Here is a 22,198-nt window from a genome sequence, read left to right on the forward strand (position 1 = left end):
AATGGCCCCTCAGAGCTGTCATCCTATTACCCTTGATGTCCTGAATGTCATCAAAATGCCTTCCTTTCAGTATTTCCTTTATCTTCGGGTAAAGAAAGAAGTCACTGGGGGCCAGATCAGGTAAGAAGGGAGGGGTTTCCAAAACAGTTATTTGTTTACTGGCTAAAAACTCCCTCACAGACAGTGCCGTGTGAGCTGGTGCATTGTCGTGATACAAGAGCCATGAATTGTTGGTGAAAAGTCCAGTTCATTTTTGTCTAACTTTTTCACGCAGCCTTTTCAGCACTTCCAAATAGTAAACTTGATTAACTGTTTGTCTAGTTGGTACAAATTCATAATGAATAATCCCTCTGATATCAAAAAGGGTTAGCAACATCGTTGCAACAAGCTCACGAACTTAATCATCAGACCTTCGTGTATATACATTATAACCACCACCTCCATTAAGACACAATACATTTTCATCATCTGGAACATTCCTTCTCACCCTTTTCCAATCAATCCCAACTGTCCTGACTTCCATCACCATAGATTTCTTTTGACTTTTCTAGAATGTCTGTTATGGACTGAATGTGTCTCTCTAAAATTCCGATTGTTGGTGCCCAGTGTAGGCTGCCCCAAGATTTCCACAATGGCACATTCATTATTTTGAACTAAAATCACCTGAGAAGCAGCAAGAAAAAGAAGAGTTCTCTGACTCTGTCACCGTAAAAGCAGGAAATAAATCTCCGAGATGGGTGCCCTCCCCACTCTGAAGAACTGAGATAACATTATCATGAGAGTTAGAAAATCCAGAGTCAAAAAAGCATGTATAAATAAACCTTGTAACACCTTTACTAATTGACAACCCAAGCCCAGACCTTGTTTCAATTCTTCATTAATGAATACCCAAACCTGCTTAGATTCCTCCCTAAGGACCACTAACTTTCTTTGCCCTGTCAATTTCTCACAGATGTATTGTTCCTTTGTCTAAAACGTCTAAAAGTGTGCCTAGTTTAATCACTTTTTAAGCCTCATTTTATTATCTGAGCATCATATTGTATGATTCTCCCGTGCACACGCATTAAATTGTTTTTTTCTCCTGTTAATCTAGTCTTGAGTCAATTTTATTATTTTCTAATTAGTCCAGCCAGAAGAACTAAAGAAGGGTAAAGGGGAAATTCTCTCTCCTTTGCCAACAATGTGTTGAAACCTTAACCCCCAATGTGGTGGGATTAGGAAGTGGGGTTTTGGGGAGGTGTTTAGGTCACAGGGGTGGAAATGTCATGAATAGGATTAGTGCCTTATAGGGCGGATACCAGAGAGCGCCTGTGCCTCTTCTGCCATGTGAGGGCACAGTGACAAGACAGCCATCTGTGAGCCAGGAAGACGGCCCTCACCAGACACCGAATCTGCCTGCATCTTGATCTTGGACCTCCAGCCTCCAGAAATAAATTTCTGTTGTTTATAAGCCACCCAGTCTATGGTATTTGGTTAAGCAGCCAGGACTGACTAAGAAGCGTCAGATAAATGAAATCAAATAGTATATAGTATAGTCTTTTGTGTCTGGTTTCTTTCACTCAGCATAATATCTATGAGATTCATCTATGTTGTCACATGTATGGGCAGTCCCTTCCTTTTTACTGCAGAAGAGTTTACCATTGTATGTATATTCCACAATTTGTTTATCCATTCGTCTGTGAATGGACACTTGCTTTTGCAGTTTGGGGGTGTTAAGAATAAAGCTGCTATGAACTTTTATGTGCAAGTGTATGTGGAATGGATAGAAGTTTCGTTTGTCTAGGGTAAAAATACCTAGGCGTGGAATTCCTGGGTTATAAGTGTATGTTTAACTTTATAAAAACAAACAAACAAACAAACAAACAAACCTGTGGCTTGTTTGTTTAGAAAGGATGTTTAGAAAGGAAGTAAAGTCCACACCAAAACAATCTCCACAGAGAGAAGGTGGTAACAGAGAGGTGATAGCTCTTATTGAAAAAAGCTGTTTTTCAATAGCTCCTGAATTAACCAATTCCTGAGTAGGTTTTATAATTTGTGCTAACTTTGGGCTGTACCCAAGAAAATCTCTTATTCACATTACCAATGGAAATGGACTAAGCAGAGTAGCAATACTGAAATACCCTGAAGGTTACTCATGCTAAAATGTTGACAAAACCTTTAGGAATTTTACTTTGAGCTCAACCAATTACAATTTAGTAGGGTAATTTATTGAGAATGTAAACTATGGTGAGGTCACCCTTTGAAAAGCTAATCTGAGTTCTGAAAACTTTCACTGCTCTGGACTCCACCCTACCCCAGGAAAAATAAACAGGCTTTTTTATGATCTGAGGACCTTCACTCTGCCAGATGTATTATCAAACCATATTTTACAAGAATGCAACACAAGAAAGCTTTTGTGTTTGGGCAATTGAATAGGAGAAAGGGATCTGACCCTGGTTGGACCCCTGAGAACTGAAGCAAAGGGGTCTGACAGCAGCTGGTCCCACATGGAGGAGTCCTGAACCCCTTGGAAGCCCTGCTTCTCTTGGCAAGACTACAGAAGAAATGGTTGCAGGGTAGCTGGTGAGGAACTAGGAATCATGGCTTAGAAAGCTGATGTGAAAGTCTGTACTAGCGTAGTCCTCCACGTGGAAAGTGGGGCCATCAAAAGCGGGAAGCTAGAGCAGGAAACTGCAATTTTAAGAACAGCAGCATTAGCAGGCCACTGGGAGATCGTGGGAGACCCAGGCCACTGATAACTGCATTTCCTGGCAATGTTGGTTATCTTCTGTCATAGGATGCATCATTGTTCACCATTCTTCAGACCCTTCATGTGTTATAATTTTACACTCACATTCTTTGCCAAGTGACTTTACAGTGTCCCCCTTAGTGTGAGTGGAGTACACATCCTGCCACTGATGTGGGGATGGCCATGTGACTTGCTTTGGTCAATGGAATGTGGACAAGACTGACTCAAGAGGACTCAAGAGACAACAAGTGCTCAACTTCCTGTTCTCCTGCAATTTTCCATGAAAATAACATACCCTGGTAGGGCTGATTCAAGGAAAACATGGAGACAGGTAGACTTGAGTCATTCTTAAGCTTTCATCTTCGTCCAGCAAACTTGTAGCCTCAAGCAGAGCTTTCCCAGCCAACCTGAGAGGAAGAAAAATCAATGTTCATTGTTTTTTGCCATTGAGTTTTGGTGTGGTTTGTTCTGCAGAATTATTATAGCATTTGATGACTGACACAGATGCTGTTCTCCCCTCTTTCATAACAATGCAAAAACAAAATTTTAACTGGCTCTTTGGAATAAGGCTAAATTCCCCAGCCTTCCTTGCAGCTAGGTGTGGCTATATGACAAGTTTTGGTCAATGAAATGTTAGTAGAAGTGTTGTGTGACAGCTTCTGAGACCGTTCCTTAAAGCCTTGTGACATGCAGTGCTCATCCCTTCCTGCATCTTGCTACCTGGAGCAAGGATATGATGTCTGGAGTGCTGACTGACATTTTGGGTCCAGAGGAAGAAAGCCATATCCTAGGGAAGACGGAGCAGTGAGCTCCCGGGAGCTACCTAGGCTATTCTACAAGACAGAAATAAATTGTATTCTTAAAGCCTCTTTATCTTTAAAATCCTGCTGCTGAGTTTACTCCTGATACACTTCTCACATCGCCTTTATAAATCTGATAAAAATTGTGGTATTACTTAGAAGCAGGCTATTGTACAGCAACGGTCAATTGTTACGACAAATCAACAGTATGATACTAATCAAAATGGATATAGCACTATAGTTTCAAAATAAGTCTGTTGGGAGGGGGAATGGGACTGACTGATAATGGGCACAGGTTTTTGGAGGGATGATAAAAATGTTCTAATGCACGATAGTATGATGGTCTCATGACTGAATTTACGCAAAGCAATGGAACTGTACACTTTAAAAAAGGTGAGTTTCATGGTATCTGAATCATATCTCAATAAATTATTACAAAATCAATGGCTTATTCATTGTTTACACCATTGTGGGGCAGGTACTAGTATTTCCCCTGTCACAGTAAATGCAACTAAGGCTCAGAGAGCTTCAGTGACCCTCCCAGTTCTTTCACCTCATAAATGTCAGAGACAAGACTGGAACTCAGGTCTCCCAACACAGCACCCACGTTGCTTCCACCCACCCCTGTAGCGTGTTTGCCACCCCTGCCGTAGGAACACAGGGAAACTGGACGTGGGACTAGACAGTACTGAACTATGGGTACGACTTGTTTTCAGCTCTTCTTTGTGGCATGGCGCTCTTTTCCATCTAGTCAACTGCCCGCGTTGTTCAGGGGCCCTGACCACTCTACTTTACAAGCATTCTTGCCAAGAAATATAAAAAGATATTTGACTGATATAAACCAACATATAACACAATTGCAAGTAGTTTTCCCCATGTTTCCAGGTACCCCAATTTCAAATGCCCCCCTCCCCCTGCCACTAAGGATGGCTGGAGGTGTAAGGCACCTCCCTTCGGGGCTCCATCTGCTGGGGGACTTTCCAATAACAGCAGCCCAAATTTACGGGAGGTCTCCTAAGAACCAGTGATTTTGATGATGGCTTGAATGCGTTCTTACTTAAACTCCCCAACAATCCACAGAATATGAACATTCGGGAACTCATTTCACAGGTAAGAAAACCAAAGCTCAGAGAGGTTAGGTAACCTACCCAAGATCTCACAGATAGTGAGTGAGTGACTTAGCCAGGGTTCCAACCCAGGTCTCCCAATTCAAAGTTCTACATTTTTTCCCTTATTTTGTACATGTGTTTGCTCCTCAGAAACCCATGAGATCTACCACAGACCTGGAACAGAGGAAGAGTTTAAGAAGGGAAGGAAGAAGAAATAAATGAAAGCAAAACCTTGGCCAACTTCTCCAAGGACCCTTTTTCCTTAAGCAAGATTTATGACTCAGCCTTCAACCCCAGCACATATGTGTGTGACAGCAAGACTCACCCTGGGGTTTTCATTTCCAAGAGGAGAAGAGTACCGACAGGCTTGTATTGGCGAGGCAACAAGAGCTGCCTAAACATTTGCTGAGGAGATGGAAGGCAAGCACCCTGAGAAATGAATCCCCTGGGACTGTCAAGGACACTCACAAACTTCAGAAGAAAAGGGAAAGTTGGAAAAGCCACAGCCTGGCAAGATGTAGAAACTCTCTTGCAAAACTAACATCATATAATGTCATTTACAATACCTCCCCCCCTTTCAAAATGGATTGTAGGTAGTTGGACACTGGGCCTTCTGCCAGCACCGTGGTCACTGTTGGCCCCAGAGCCACCAAAGCCACAGGACCCTGGATGTCCAATGCCTTAGCTGTCAGCCCCACCAGGAGGAATTCCAATCACCTTGTTCAGTCTGGATTTAAAAGTCTCAGGTGAGGATCTGATTGCCTGTACTTCGTTCATAATACGTCTGTACTCCAGCTGCCAGGGGTCAAAGGGGAGCTGTCTCCTTCTCAGTGTCCAGAGAGGGATCCTCACACAAGGGCACATTCTCCACAAGCAGGACGCAGGCTCAGAGGCTGCATAATTATGACAAAAATATGTCTACTATAATTGAGGCAATAATACCTACTTCTCAGGGATGCTGGGAGCATGGAATAAGATCATTCATTTCTTCTACCGTCATTTATTGAGTTACCTAGAATATTCCTAGCACTGGTCTAGGTGTTGGGTAGCATCTCTAAATCCTGGCACATGATAAGCGTTCAATGATAATTATCTTAAAAGAAGCTACGAAATGGGAGAGGAGGGGGAGAGAATGACACGTCAGAGGGTTTCTCAGTTGAGCAGTTAATGGAGCACTGATCTCTGAGTTTCCTGGAAGCCAGAGGAATCGTTCTAATGACAATAACCGTAAATAGCTGATGTGTCAGGCAGGTACTTTCTGTGTACCAGACACTATGCTAAGCATCCTACATGTAGTATCTCACTCTCAAACCTCATGACAACTCTATAAAGTAGGTATTATTATCACTCCGATGTTACAGATTATGAGAAAAGGTTCAGCATGGCTGAGTAACTTGGTCAGGATCATTCAATTAGTAAATGGTGGAGCTGGGATGTGACCCATATCTTTCTAACCCCAGATCCCAAACTATTCATTACTGCTCTGTAATGCTCTTCAACACCAAGTGTCTGGGATGAACTACTGAGGGGCTGCCAGCTTCCATTGTTGTGGGCCAAACTTTTACAAAGCTCTCAAGATCAGCTGAGTAAAGCTGATGTCTTTTCCACATTTTTGTTTGCTGGGATGGTCTGCATTTTATACAACAGATTTAAAATTTCTTTTTCTTCTCCTCGCCTATGACTAGTGGCAGAAGTAAACGAAAAATAAGTGAGAAGTTGCTGAGGATAGATGGGGAACCATTTACTCAGTCATGGTGAGTTTGCCATGGCAGAAAGCCTGGCAGGAGACAGGCCTTTACACATCAGTTCTCCATTAATTCTTGGAACCAGACCCTTGTTGGCACAATGGAAAGGAAGACAAGGTTGATTTTATGCTCAAAAATTGAGGGGCTGGAAGGGACCTTAGAATCATCTAGTCCAGTTATTTTTGAGCATTTTGAAAGCAGTGGAATCCATGCTTTAAAGGAAATCTTCACAAAAGCCCAAATTCTAAAAATAGATCAAACAGGAGCTGCTCTGGTTAATGTGAGGCTGGGGGCCCAGAGCAGTTTGAGAATCACCAAGTCCAATCCTTGTGATACAGGTGAGGAAATTGAAGCCTAAAAATGAGAGTGACTTGTCCAAGGTCACACAGCCATGCAGGCAGAGCCAGCTGCCGGCTCCAGCCTCTGGACCTCATTGCAGTGCCCTGTCTGTGAGAACACCGCTTCTGGACTCCTCCTTCCAGCTCTGCAACTCCCACTCTCCAGGCTTCCGCTCACGCAAGTGAAACAAAAGGAGCTGTTTCACTCAAAATTCTAGAAGATATTGGAGTACAAGCAGTACATCTCTGAGACCACTCTAACAGAGGGGAATGGAACAAGGAGAGATGTTCCCTCCCACGTTGCCATAGGCAACTATGCAGCGTTGGCACCATGTCAGCTCCGTTTCAACAGGACAGGAATTACTGGTGATGTAAGGGGCAGGGGCAGGGGAGAAGGGGGGATGGCCTGAAGATGTATATTCAGTGGAAATCGCAGTGGCCTCTGTGTGATCAGGGTCCCAACAGGAAGAAATGGTATCTCAAACTGGGTATCTGAGGAGAGTTTGAAAGACCATTTTCAAAGATGTGGGCAGTATTAAAGAAAACCTACAGGGGTGGTGAAGCATCACAGGGCTAGCCAGAGCAGGAAGCCTTTACCTCTCCTGGACGTGAGGAGACAAGAGCGAGTAGTTAGAATATAAGCCACCTGGTAAGAGCTGCAGCGTTTCTTAGGGGACTCAGCCAACTCACTTCAGGGAGAGAGCAGGGAATAAATACCATGGCCCCACGCTCCTCCTCCCTCCAGGGCCTTCCTTGGCTGAACCTGACCAGAAGCCAGGACAAAGTAGCCTGGATGATGCAATTCATAAAGGTCAGCATTTCAGGATACCAAATATGGCTGAGGAGGGTGGGGAGGGGATCTGGAGGGGTTAGCAGAATTTATCCAACACTGTGCTATCCAGTAGAAGCAGCAGCGTCCAGCAGACCTCAGAAAGAGCTGACTATGCTTCTTCATGAGCATGCGTGAGCCACCTTGGGAACTCCCAGAAATTCTCCCGGGGACAGGCACTATGCAGGGGCAGAGGTAAGGAAGAACTGTGGAAATAAGGACGTGAATGTGACCTCATTTGTCCCTATGAGACCTGGGAAAACTCACGTACTTTACGACTAAGAGGTTGGCAGTGGAGGGAGAATGCCCTGGTTACAACGGCAGGTGAGGTCTGGAAAGGTTCACTTTGTCCTTGGACACCTCTTCATCTCTGGGGACTCTTGCTACCAATGGCAACCTCAGTGAAGTGTGGCTTCCTTTTTGTCTTTCGTATCTGCAATACTGCAGTGCAGTTCTGATACTAACTACCCAACTCCACAGGTTAAGGGCACAGTCTCCAACAAGACTGCCATACTTCACAAGTCAGTCCCAAGTCCAGGGATCCCCAGGCCACCCACACTTCTGACCAACTGGCTACAAATTTGGGGATTCCTACCACCCTCTCAGGTTGATAATTCACTAGAACGACTCACAGTACTCAGGAAAGTGCTATACTTACAGTTTCTGTTTTATTATAAAGGATACAAATTAGCACTAGTCAAATGAGGAAGCACGTAGGGAGAAACATGGGAGGGTCCTGAACTTGGAGCTTCTATGTCCACATGAAAGCCCAGGCACATCACCCTCCCAGCACATTGATGAGTTCACCTGCCAGGAAGTTCAACCAAGTCTCAATGTCCAGAGTTTTTCTTGGGGCTTCATTACATAGGCATGATTAGTTGAATCACTGGCCACATGATTGAATTCAATCTTCAGCTTCCGCACCCCTGGGGATTAATATCACCTGACTCAAAACTCCAGCTCTCAACTTAATACCCTCAAGGACCATCCATGCTGTTGCAAATAGCAAGATTTCCTTCTTTTTATGGTTGAGTAATATTCCATTGTATATATGTACCATAGCTTCTTTATCCATTCATCCATGGGTGGGCAGTTAGGTTGCTTCCATATCTTGACTTGTAAATAATGCTGCAATAAACATAGGGGTGTATATATCTTTTTGAATTGGTGTTTTCATATCCTTTGATTAAATACCCAGAAGTGAAATAGCTGGATCACATGGTAATTCTATTTTTAACTTTTTGAGGAACCTCCATACTGTTTTTCATAGTGGCTGCACCAGCAATGCACAAGGGTTCCCTTTTCTCCACATCCTCATCACTTGTAGTTTGTTGATTTATTGACAATAGCCATTCTAACAGGTATGCGGTGATACCTCATTGTGGTTTTGATTTGCATTCCCTGATAATTAGTGATGTTGAACATCTTTTCATATGTCTATCGGCCATCTGTATGTCTTCTTTGGAAAAATCTTTATTCAGATCCTCTGCCCATTTTTAAACTGGGTTTTTTTAAAGATTTTTTTATTGGGAAAGGGGAACAGGACTTTTTATTGGGGAACAGTGTGTACTTCCAGGTCTTTTTTCCAAGTCAAGTTGTTGTCCTTTCAGTCTTAGTTGTGGAGGGCGCAGCTCAGCTCCAGGTCCAGTTGCCGTTTCTAGTTGCAGGGGGCGCAGTCCACCATCCCTTGCGGGAGTCTAACCAGCAACTTTGTGGTTGAGAGAACGCATTCCAACCAACTGAGCCATCCGGGAGCTCAGCGGCAGCTCAGCTCAAGGTGCCCTGTTCAATCTTAGTTGCAGGGGGTGCTGCCCACCATCCCTTGCGGGACTCGAGGAATTGAACTGGCAACCTTGTGGTTGAGAGCCCGCGCTCCAACCAACTGAGTCATCCTGGAGGCAGCTCAGCTCAAGGTGCCGTGCCCAATCTTAGTTGCAGGGGCGGAGCCCACCATCCCTTGTGGGACTCGAGTCGTTGAACCAGCAACCTTGTGGTTGAGAGCCCACTGGCCCATGTGGGAATAGAACCGGCAGCCTTCGGAGTTAGGAGCATGGAGCTCTAACCACCTGAGCCACCGGGACTGCCCGGGTTGTTTGTTTTTATGTTGTTGAGTTGTCCGAGTTCTTTATGTATTTTGGATATTAACCCCTTATCGGGTATATAAGTATGATCTACAAATATCTTTTCCTGTTTGGTAGGTTGCCTTTTTGTTCTGTTGATGGTTTCTTTCACTGTGCAGAAGCTTTTTAGTAGTCCTATTTGTTTATTTTTGCTTTTGTTTCCCTTGAGTATGGAGTCAGATCCAAATAAACACCACTAAGACTGATGTCAAGCAGTTTAGTATATTGCTAAGTGAAATAAGTCAGATGGAGAAAGACAAATAGCATATGATTTCACTTATATGTAGAATCTAAAAAACAACAACAAAACAAACAAAATAAAACAAAAAGCAACTCATAGATACAGAGAACAAATTGGTGGTTACCAGAAGGGAAAGGTGTTGGGGGATGGCGAAATGAGTGAAGGAGGTCAACTGTATGGTGATGGATGGTAACTAGACTACAATGGTAAACACTATGTAGTGTACACAAATATCAAATTATAATGTATATACATAAAACAAACCAATTTACCACAATTTCTTAAAAAGCCCCAACTCTCTAATCACGTGGTTGACCTTTCTGGCATGGCCAGCCCCCATCCTGAAACTATCTAGGGCCTTCTAGGAGTCACCTCATTAGCATAAAGTCAGGTGTGGTCCCAGGGGCCCAGTCTGAATAAGGCACTCCTAGCATTCAAGAATTTAGAGGCTCCATCACAGAAATCCAGAACAAAGACCAAAAAGTTATTATACAACCATATCCCATAGCATGGCTGTCAGAAGGCTGACATATTTAAGTGGGACCTGACTAAGGCTAGTGCTGCCATGCTAGGGTTTTCCTTGGATCCCAACCCACTGTGATCCTGGTGGCTGCCTAGGGTTCTATGTGGGGAATTCTGAGGCTACATCCAGGGTCAACTGGAAGGAATCATGACAGCCTTGGCATAGAAGAAGATAAGAAGGGGAGCATGGTAGCATGCATGTTAGACACTTACTAACTCTGGGTTAAGGGAGTTTTAAAAAAGGGAATAACCATTTGCTGTTTGCAAATGAAGACTTGCTTATTAGAACATGTAAGACCCATCCACTTTAGCTTCTATCTGAATGCCATGTAGCAGGTGCCATGTTTAACCTTCACCACCCAAGAGGTCATGTCTTTTTATTTCTCCTCCTCAAAATCTAGAGTCACGAAAGGGAGACTCGGAGAGCAATGGGAGTGTATTGCCTGCCTTCTGAATTCTGGTTTCCAGCTAAGGAATTACTCCTACCCCCAAGACTATCCTAGTGAATGTGGGCCTTTTGGGGGACTATCATGTCAACTCATATGCCGGACTGATATTCAGCTGATATGCAGTAGTTGCCATACTAATTGTTAACATACGGAAATACTCATGCTGGTTGGTAAATGATTGCTGCTGTCTACTCCTACAGCGCCCTTCTACCATTGTGGTTTTCCTGGTTCCTCCCCTGGGACCAGGATGGCTACATACAGTAATTTTCAGAGTCCAGTGCAAAATAAAAATGCAGAACCCCTTGCTGAAAAATTATCAAGAATTTCAAGACAGGGACAGTAGAGCATTTAACCAACCACTAATTTAACCTTACCCGCACCAATGCAGGAAGCAAGGAATGTGACCAAGAAATAAATCTATTTGAAGACACTGGTGTTGCAGGGTCGATGGTTACTGCAGCGTGTCTGTGCATCTTGACTAATATGTACCAATGCCCTGCAAGTTTCTATACATTTTGACTGTCACCCTGCCCAAGTAGTTGTCTCCTTGACACCCAAACAGGACAACCAGAGTTGTTTTCTTGGAAGGAACATGGCTTGACTATTATAAAAAATTCTCTCTCAAAATTACACAAGGCACAGCAGTATTCTTACACGTTATTTTTAATACATAAACTTTGCCAGTGTAATGAAACTGATGCTTTCTACCAACGTTCAGATAAAATACGCAGTAAAATGCGTCTTTATAAACTTGTTTAAATACATCACCACAAAATAAAAGGACGTATGTGGCATTTCTTTCGTGAGTGCCAACTTCCTGTCACTTATCTTGAATTTGATGTGAGGCAGCTCAGGGAGGAAGTGGAGAAAAGTAGTAGGTTTGGCTTTTATTGATTTGTGTAGCTAACTTCCTTCCTGAAGGGCTAGTGAGTGAGCAGAAAAAAGAACAAAGCCCCGAGGAATGCTGACCTCAGAGGGAAGCTCCCAGCACATCCTCTCTCTCCCCACTTCTCCCTTTCCTACTCTACCCCATCGAGAAGGGGCACTGAGGTGGGTTTGCCAGCATCAAGGTTTGGAGGGAATAAAGTGTTCAGGATTAAAAGAGAAACATAGCCAGAGCCTGGTTCAGGGCACAAGTGGGAGAAAGGAATGAAATTTGGAGCATATGGGGATTTGTAGGGCAGTGACACTATTCTGTATGGGGCTATAATGATGGATACATGTCATTATACATTTGTCAAAGCCCATAGAATGTCTAGCACAAAGAGTCAACCCTAATGTAAACCATGGACTTTAATTAATAATAATGTACTAATATTGGTTCATCAATTGTAACTAACACACCACATTAATGCAAGATATTAGTAACAAGGGAAACTTGGTGGGGATGAGCGTGCAGAAAGGAATTCTGTATTTTCCACTTAATTTTTCTGTAAACCTGTAACTCCTCAACAAAAGTGTGTTCATTTAAAAAATAAGAAGAAGAAGAAGAAGAAGAAGAAGAAGAAGAAGAAGAAGAAGAAGAAGAAGAAGAAGAAGAAGAAGAAGAAGGAGAAGAAGAAATGCTCTCATTCTTTCTCACTGCCTGTTAATTACTTTCTCAGCTGGACCTCTCCTAAGCAACAGAATGGAAAAGCAAAGAAAGAGAGTTTGTTGTGAGCGCAGGAGAAAGGCCGTAAGAGCTCACTTGGCCTGCTGTGGCTTTGGACCCAAGGCCACTTTGTACGATGCCCAGGCGGTGCACTGCTCGGGGCACCACATCAAAGGAGGTACATTGGCTTTATAGTCATTAGGGCTTCGCATGTATTTATTATGCAAAATCCAAGAAGTGCCTTTTTCTGATTTGTTCAAAGGCTGTTGGTAGGCAGGTCCAGGCCAAGCGTTCACAAGGTCCAGCCTTGCCTAGCTGGAGGCAGCGTCAGGGTTTGAGGATAACACCTCTCTGCATTTACCACTCCTCAGAATCTTGAGGTGTGGGTGGCCATGGTGAGGCCTGTGCATGGGAAGTCCCCAAATGGACAACAATGGAAAACTCTGAAGCCTTGTCACCCAGGTGCAGAGAGAGAGAGAGAGACAGATGGCCCAGGGCAGGCTCAGCCACAAGTTCAGGGCTCAGAATGAACACAGGAGCTGAATAGTGTCTCTTCCTGAAGGGTCGGACTAATGTCATCTATGAGAGTATAAGTGGTTTTAGGATGCCGATGTGGGTGGGTCTCTAAAAGCCTGAGAGCCCGCAGCTCTCAGCTACTCCATCCAGGCCACCAAGACTGTGGAATTTCAGGCCTGCCCATATGACATGCAGGGCAAGTTGTATCGGTCCACTTGTAACCATCTTTTATACTGTTTATTTGCTGCTTTGAGAGCAAGTACAAGTAAGTGCACTGAACACCAGAGGCCCATCCTCAAATCTGGGTTTGACTCATGGTGTGGCCTCGTGCAGGTGGGCAGATGTGGGGAGTTGGCTGTGGCAGGTCAGGTGCACGGACAACTCTCTCCATGTACATAAACATCTGTTAGCCCACTAGCATACTTACAGTGATGTTTTGTCAGAAAGAATTTTGTGAGGAGGCAATAGCAACAACATTTGGAAAGCAGGAAAGCAAACAAATGAGGAATAACTGACTCAGCAGAATTTTGAGTTCAGTCCCAAGTCTGATGTGCAGAAAGACCAACCAAATGTTTCACACCGCAGACTCCTCAACAAGAGGAAACACAAGTCCCGGGAACCTCTGGACCCGGTAGGCAGGTGATGGGTGGTTAAGTACAGAGGACTAGGAGGAGCGGTACTTAGGAGGAGAGGGTAGTCAGTGTATGTAAAGATATGTTTATACAGGCAAATAGAGTTAGTATGTGTACATTACTTTGGATATATAGTAAGTTGGTAAGTGGTCTATGAGTTTCTGCTGTTACTATACTCTCTAGGTCTCCTGAGGTCCTATCCAACTCTATTCCTCTGGGCACCTGTCCCTCTCTCCCCCCAACAGAAGTCAAGTTTTTCTCTCTGGAAGGGGTAACAGAGTGGATCTCTGTATTGAGGGCCAAGGGACAGTGGAGTGTAGGGTGCAGAATGGAAAACACAAAAGTCGACGACCGATGCCATTAATTTCTCATCTCAGGGACTCCCAGCTTTTCTCACCAAGTGGGGCCCAGAACATGCAGGCAGCCTGACCGTCTTTCAGACAGGAACCTGGAAATTCCTCTCTGGGGAGTTTGAGCAGCTCAAGAGGAAAACTCTAAAGATATTGTTGCACGGTAAACAGCCCACCCAGGTCCCCTACAGGATGATCAGGTTCTACCCATGCAAGTGTGACTGATGAGGAAGTGCCATCTGAGATGGGCCTTGGGGGACTTGAAGAGGGAAATTAAAGAACTTTGAGTGACACGAATAATATAACAAATGTGCAGACCAGGGTGATTGGATACAATGGGGCTAATATCCAGGACAAATTCCCCTTTCAGAGCCATGCACCCTGGCCCTGCGTCTGTGCTGGCTGCTGCCCTGGGGACCAGATGGCAGAAGGCCTCTAAAGCCAGGCTTAAGAGATGGAAGTTAATTCAGGAGATAACCGAGGAGCCTGATGCGAGTTTGGAAACAGGAGAGTGACATATAGAATTGAGTTACCGTAGACTGAAGGATGAATTGATTTATGAGCCAGACGCTGAGAGGGATGATGTGGGGCTACACCAAGGTTAACTAGAAAACTCTGAGACTAACCAGTGTCCATATGTGTAGGATGAGGAGGAAATGGGAGACTAGGAAACCGAAAGTGCTTAAAAAAGAAATTGAGCCTTTTGGATGGGAAACAAGAACTCCGATGGAATGCAGAAAGAATGATTGAGCAAGAGAGAAAGAAAGCAGCTGCCAACCTATCCAAATGAAAACACCTTGAACATGACAGGAGACTGCAAACGTGACCAAACTTTCTGGCAGGTGTCTGCCCTTTAACCAGCTTAACATTGGAATGCAGTAAAACCTGGGCCACTCATCAATCCTAAAACGCAACCCTCCTTCCTTTGCTCCTCCGGGGGAGCCTGTCCTGGAGAGCCAGCTCTACAATCACTACAGCTCCAGATTCCCTGTCAGAGGCAAGATCACTGTGTAGGAGCTTGGCCTCTCTTGGGGAATTCTGTCCCCCGCTCCACATGTCATGTGACCGCCCCTAGCTCACACTCCAAGATTCCTGAGGTGCTTAGAGCTGGGCTTTGACTGTCCGTGGGTGAGCCCACTGTCCATGGTAAACAAGGAGGCTGCTCTTGGTGTGGGAGCTGATACTCTCTGCAGAGAACTTTGCCTCCAGTGCTCAGGCCTGGACACAGGTAAGCTGCTTCTTGGGGCAAAAGCTTCCCTTCTTCGAGGCCCCTGTGGGAGATCCATGCACATGGGAAAAGCTCGGAAGGGATAATTTATAACTTGTGGGTGCTTTAACCCAACCTCAGACGTGAAGCTCATCAAGAACTCCTTTATCTTCGAGGCCAAAGGAAGGAAGGAGGAAGGCCAGAGTGCTCTTTGGAGCTGGGCCCCTTAGGGAATTCAAGGAGAGCTTTGGGGCCACCCTCCTGTCCCTCCCCATCCCCAAAGTGCACATTTACTTAACAGTTTGCACATGATTACTGAGGTTTATTGCCTATCTAAGGACCCCAGCCGAAGGACCCATGACCCACAATGAAACCGAATGACCACTTCCTTGCTCCTTTCCCTCAGGACTCACAGGGGAAGAATAAGAGCCTGGGAAAGGCCTCTCCCCAATCCCTGGGCTCAGACCATATCTCCAATATCTTATTTTAAAATAAATAATCATTAAAAATGACCAGATAGGAATTCATCTGTGACCCATTAGAACATCTTTCCCGCTTTAAAGTTCTTGACGGCCGAATAAATGTCATTTACTTCAACATGGCACCATGAGGGCTTAGTTGAGTCAGGGTCTGTGGTGGGTGCTGAGGACATGAAAAGGAATTCAGCGTGGTCATTCATCCTTGTCTAAATGTCCAGACTCTAGGTGTGAGTGGATGGCTTCCTAGAGAGGCTGACACCGATACCCAGTTCCTCTAAACTGCCCTAGGAACTAGAGAACCATCTATAGGAATGTCTATGGATGCCCAGGTACTGAGCACTAAATGCCACAGCTGTGCAGGAAGCTGAAGAACCTGTGGTCAAGTCTATGGCTGAGCTACGTGTGATGAGGACATCCCTGTGGGCCTTGGAGCAGCAGATGTCCAGAGCCAGACTTAAAGGTCAGTGGTAACAATGGCACCAGCCATTGGCCTCTAGGAGGCCATCCACTAAAGCTTAGGCAAGAGAGACCAAAATCCCAAGAATACTGCAATCTTGAGAGGATGGAGGCAGGAAACAATACCTCTAATTTTTGAGAATGAAACTTGGGAGAGGGGGAAGAAGAGAGCTAATTTCTCACCAGGTTGTTTGTTCTACCCTCTAAAAGCCGAACAATATGCTCTATCCTGTAGAATGTTGAGCGAAGATGAGATCTTTGCCTGTAACGACTTGACAGGGCATTCCTGAGTAAAACAAAACCAAACCTGACTAGACAAGGCAACAGAGGCCTGGGACAAGCTCTCAAGTTGATCTTGTACATTACACCACGTCAGTGTTTTTTCTTCATCCTCTTTCTCAGTCCAGAGGTCATAAACCTTCAGGCCCTTTATGTGGAAGTTGTGTTTCACCCATCTGGTGCTCATCTGCACTGTAATTTAAAAAACTGAGTTTGTTGCTAACTTTTAAAAACTGAGAGAATTGACCTGAAAATCCAGATTCCCAGCCTCTCTGGAAAAATCTGAAGATCTGGCAACACAGGGTGCTCAATTCCCATATGGTAACAATTGGCAAGAGGCAACTATCCTGTTTAGATGGCTATCCTCTCCAGCTGCCATAGTCACCCCATAATGTCCTCCTTTTCTGCTGTCTCACACCCAGCCTACTTCACTCATTTAAGTTATCTGCTTGTTCCCCCCAGGCATCTAATCTTTTCCTTTTTTTAAATATAAAAATCCAATTCCTTCCTCCTGCCAGAAGAATAAATTCCATATGCCTTAGGTTGGTCAATCTTTCAAAATCTGGTCCCAATCTAATCTCCCATTGCTCTTCTAGACATGTTTTTCTCCCAATATTAGGATGTACACAAATAATTTCCATGGTTTTGTGCATTCAGCTGGTTGTTTTTCCAGAATCAAGTTTTACTTTTTAATTCTTTCACCTGTGCCTTTGATTGAGACTCTACTTTTGGCATCTCAGAACTTCCAAGATTATTTTCTTTCTCTCTACTGTATATCCCTTAGAAGTTCCATTACTTAGGGTAGGCTAATTATTTTTCCCTGGATCTTGAAAGATGATTTCCTTTTTTATATACAATTCTAGGTTGACATTTATTTTCTCCCCCAAGTTTGCAGATATAACTGCATAATTGCTATCTCTCTGTAGGTAATCTGTCTTCTCTCTCTGACTGCTTTTAAGATTTTCTTTTTCTTTAGTGTTCTGCAGTTTCCTTCTGAGGTGTCTAGGATTTCTGTTAATTTTCCTGCTTATGATTTCTTGGGGTTCCTGAATGTGAGGATTGTGTTTTCATCATTCTGGAAATTTTTCAGTTATTATTTCTTCAGTTAGCAATTGCCTCTATACCATTTTCTCCTTTTTTCCCCCCTGGAAATCTGATTAGGCATGTGCTAGACTTTTGACTTACTTATTTTATCCTCCATGTCTCAATCTCATTTTTTCCATAACTTTTTTCTCTTGGTGCTAGACTTTAGGTAATTTCTTTGTATCTATATTTCAATTTACTAATTATATCTTTACCTCTCCATTCTATTGTTTCATTTGTCTACTGCGCTATTGCTGATAGGCTTGTTTCTTTTATTTCTTAGCCATGCTTTCAATACCTTCTTTTATTTCTATAAACACATTGAACAAGGCTTATTTGATATTTTGAATCTCCTAATTCTATTCTCTGTAGTTTTTGTGGGTCTGAGTCTTTATTTTATTATTTCTGCTGACTCTTGGGTATAGTGGTTTGTTTCCCTAAGTGTAATGCAATATTTTAAATTGCAAAGCCAAACTCCTTGGAACTTTGTGGTAATTGTCTTAGGCTTGGGTCTAAAAAGCATGTCCCTAGAGGTACCTTGCTTCTTACAGATGCCCAAGAGAACTATCAACCTGGGACCACTTTAAAAGTTTGTTGGTCACAAAGGTGGTATGAATTCCAGCCCCAAGCGGCATGAGTGCAGCCTTTTGGTTGGGTATTTTTAGGGGAAACTTTTATTTTTATTTTTGTTCCACTCTGAACTAAGATCAGGTATCTTAAAGCAAATAATTATCTATGGCAAGTACCCCACTATTTCCCTTGGGAAGCAAGATCAGAGTACACCCACTGAATTTCCACCCTTTGAGGGTTCTGGGTATGTGTAATGATCTCCAATCTAACTTCACATTCTGCTTCAGTCTAGGCTTTGTCTCCTACCTCCAGCCCACTTGGCCATAATTAATAGATGGTTCCAAGGCAAACTCCGGCTTCTGCTCACCTCTCTGGACCACCATGTTCTCAGTTTTCTGCCTCAGAGTGGTTTTCTCCCATTCCTACCAGCTCAGCCTTGCTATAAAAACATGTTTTTAATAGTTTCCCCAGCATCTTAGGGATTTTTGAGTTGGCAGCTATCTCCAGCATCTAGTCTGCCATGTTGTTGGAAACATGAAACTCACTTTCCTATCTTCATTTTCCAACAGTCTCCCAGAATCCTTTGCTCATCCTATTTCCTCTTCCTGGGTTGATCTTCCTCATCCTCTCCATTTGCTAAATCCTACTGCTCACTATTGGCAGAATTCTAAGATGGCTCCCCAAATTCTTAGTCTCTGGTGTATGCACACATTCTCCCAGTTATTCCATAAAACACTAATCTAAGTGCTGCTGTGAAAGGATTTTGCAGATGTAATTAACATCCCAAATCAGTTGATTTTAAAATTAGTAGATGATCTGGGTGGGGCCTGACTTAATCACATGAGGTTTTTAAAAGCCAAGAGTTTTATCTGATTGGTAGCAGAAGAGAAAATCATGTAGCTATGCTCTGGCTGGCCTGGAAGAAAGCAAACATCCATGTTGTGTAGCTCTTATGGGGCTACAGGGCAAGGAACAATGGGCAACCCCGAGTAGCTGAGGGTGGTCCTTTGCTGACTGCTAGCAAAAATATTAGGATCTCAATCCTGTGACTGCAAGGAAATAAATTCTGTCAAAAACCAGTGAGCTTGGGTGAGGACTCTGAGCCCACATGAGAACTGCAGCCACGGCCAACACCTTGATTTCAGTCACGTGAGACCCTGAGCAGAGAATCCAGTGACACTGTACCCCATACTTAAACTGTGAGGTAATAAATTTGTGTTGTTTTAATTCACAAAATTTGTGGTAATATATTACATAACAATAAAGAAACCATTACAGCCCTAAACTAATATACCTATCTACATATCTACCTTGTCTTTCAAAGACAAATTCAAGTTTCACTTGTTTCAGAAAAACAGCAAAACAGAGTTGATATCGTCAAGAGAGCAATGTAAAATGGAGGCAGGAGGCCTCTGCGAAGCTGAGTTCACTCACCCCCTCCATGTGAAACCAAACTTTTGAACTGGGCTAAACTAAACCAAATGGCTATATCTTGATATAGTTCTTAGAACTGGCTCTGCGTCACTGAGCTGTCTATTAAAAAATAAAATCTTCACCTAGCAAAACACCTAAGCAATTACTCAGGTATAGCATACTATAAGTCCGCTTGGCGGCACCAATCACAGCTCTTTCAAAGTTTCTTGTGTAATCTCTTTGGAAGCCCCTCATTTTCTGTTTTTATAAACTCTGTCCCCTTCTTTCTCCCTCAGGACACAGATGGGGTTTCTACCCAAATCTGTCTCTCGGTTGCAATTCCTAAAAAAGACCCCCAAATAAAGCTTTCATTTGTCTTGCAGTTCTTGGTCAAACTTGATTTTCTTACATGGCGTCAAAGAAATGGGATCCAGGTGACTTGCCTTCTCCTTTGGTGCCTTCATGAATCTTAGTACAACACCTACAAGAATCTATTTCACTCTTATCATCTCCCCGGTGGTCCCAGATCATTGTGGTAAGTTCTCCTGTTCCCAAAACTCCTGCCTTGGTTGAGGTTCAGGCTCTATTTGGGTGTCCTCCAATGCTGGCTTTTTGTCTATGGGATTTAAAATGCCTGTCTGGTGAATAATTACTCTTTTGAAAAATGGGAAGTTCACTTTCTAAAGGAACAGCTGCTGAACCTTCTAGAACTCCTGCTGGATTTATGTACAAAAATTACGGGCCCTGATCCTGAAACTTTCTATCTCACTGGCCCATAATTAACTAGGATGATTTACAGTTAAACTGGCCAAGGCGGGGTTCTTTTGAAATCCCCAAGTTAGTCTATCTGGGCAATCACTTGGAAAATGATTACAAAACTAAGCAAACTGAATGGGAAGCATATTTTACCTGGCATTTTGTGGCTGTTATACATATAAGTGATTCAAAAATTGCTTCCCTCTAGGATACAAATTCTAAATTAACCAAAACAAATTCTGAGTTGTCTCAGAGGCTGAATAAACTGAGAAAACTTCTAAATGTCCTGATGTCTCATTACCTGTACCTTTTTCTCTTTTGCTGCCTGCCTGTCCTTCACTCTTTACCCTTCACTTGCTGACCTCCCTTTTTAGAGTGATGAGCATGAGACCCGCTTGCTCTTGCCACCCCATTTAAAGTTAAACCATTGGATAGGCCTGGCCCAGGATAACAACCCCTTATTATTTCTTATACCCCCATGGACTAAATCTAAGCTCCGTGCCACTACTAAAAGATTTCCTTAATCCCAAAGAGGACTCCATTGGGTTTGTGAGAAAATTTCTGTTCACTATCCAAACATATGAGCCAGGGTTCTCTGATCTCTAACAGCTTAACCATATGTTTGCAGGAGAAGGACATGCCAGAGCACGGCTGAACAAGGTGGAACGGCAAAGCCCTAGGAGGCTTTTCCCAATAAAGACAAGAAGCCATGAATGAAGCTCAAAACAGGCTAAGCAGCTGCATCAAAAGATTCCTGAGGCTTTTCCTCGCGTTATTGACTGGAATAAAGTTCAAAAATATGTTCAAAAACCTGATGAAACTGTTTTTTATTATTATGATTGATTTTTTTTAAAGTTTTGAAACAGTATTCCGGCGTAAATGAAGTCCATGATGACACCTCAAAGTTTTTTCAGTATATACATGACGAACTTGAACAACAGGTAAAAAAAATAATAATAATTTAAAAAATTACAATTTCATTGGACCACCATGCAAAACTAAGAATTAGTAAACTACACTGAGCAGCTCTCCAGAGCTATCCAAAAAGATACCAAAAAGAAAGCTAGAAAAGCCTTAAACACCCAAATTCAGGCAATTCAAGTACTGAGTTTGCAATTGCAACAATTGTCTAAATTTGCCTTTTAAGATCCCCAAGGCAAACCATCATTCAAAAGGATTTGTAATCATTGCAAAAAACAAACAAACAAGCAAACAAAAATAAAACCCTGGATATCGGGAAAAATTTGTGTAAATCTCAAAAGCAATTTCAAGACCAACAGCTCAAAGAGTCTGTGAATCCTTCTCAAGGATTACACCCTAAGTTTTCTCAGCAGTAGGGTTGCTCTGAGAATCAAAAGATTTATCCCATGCTTCTAACAATTACTTTAGGGGAAATTGATCTAACTATTGTGAATGAGGTAACCAAAGTCTTAATAGATACTGGAGGCAACCTATCAGCTCTTAACCCCACCACAGCCTCTCCATTCTTCTTCAGAATATTGAAAATCATATAAATGCTAGGAGTATCCAGTCAACCCATGACTGCCTCCAAATTCTTTCCAGTTCCTTTTCAACTTGGACCTATTCAAGGAAACCACCAATGTCTTTTGTTTCCCTCTGCCCCTATTCAACTCTCAAGATGAGACTTCCTCGAAGTTCACAAAGTCCATATTTTCTTCTCTCAAAAGGGGGAAATATTCTTACATCTTGAGCTTCTAACTAATGACCTTTAAGAGGACTCATTAAAGCTACTGAAGTTTTTCAGTCAACTTAACTGACCCAAACCCTCTTTTAAATTCTATTCCAAATGAACTTGGGTCAAAAAATGCCACCAACATCAGTCACATTCATTCCACACCAATTGTGAAAATTCAAATTGACAAAAACAAGCCTTGCCTAACATCCATCACTACCCTTTAAATGTGAGGCCATTCAAAGAATCAAACCCATCATTGATGAATACCTCAAACAAGGCCTCATCATTC

General features: G+C 43.1%; 1 long non-coding RNA gene across 2 annotated transcripts; it reads left to right on the forward strand.

Moving 5' to 3' along the window:
- Positions 1 to 7,621: 7,621 nt before the first annotated feature.
- On the forward strand, positions 7,622 to 21,018 carry LOC141571840 (uncharacterized). 2 transcript variants are annotated; one of them, XR_012496897.2, is made up of 3 exons: positions 7,622 to 7,744; positions 19,841 to 19,992; positions 20,842 to 21,018. It is a non-coding gene; the product is annotated as an uncharacterized LOC141571840 (long non-coding RNA). The 2 variants fall into 2 exon arrangements; XR_012496898.2 differs by lacking the exon at positions 7,622 to 7,744 and adding an exon at positions 15,536 to 16,116.
- The last annotated feature ends 1,180 nt before the right edge of the window (positions 21,019 to 22,198 follow it).

This window comes from Rhinolophus sinicus, chromosome 2, assembly GCF_057876585.1.
Source record: "Rhinolophus sinicus isolate RSI-liver-muscle chromosome 2, RSI-T2T, whole genome shotgun sequence".
Taxonomy (NCBI): Eukaryota; Metazoa; Chordata; class Mammalia; order Chiroptera; family Rhinolophidae; genus Rhinolophus; species Rhinolophus sinicus.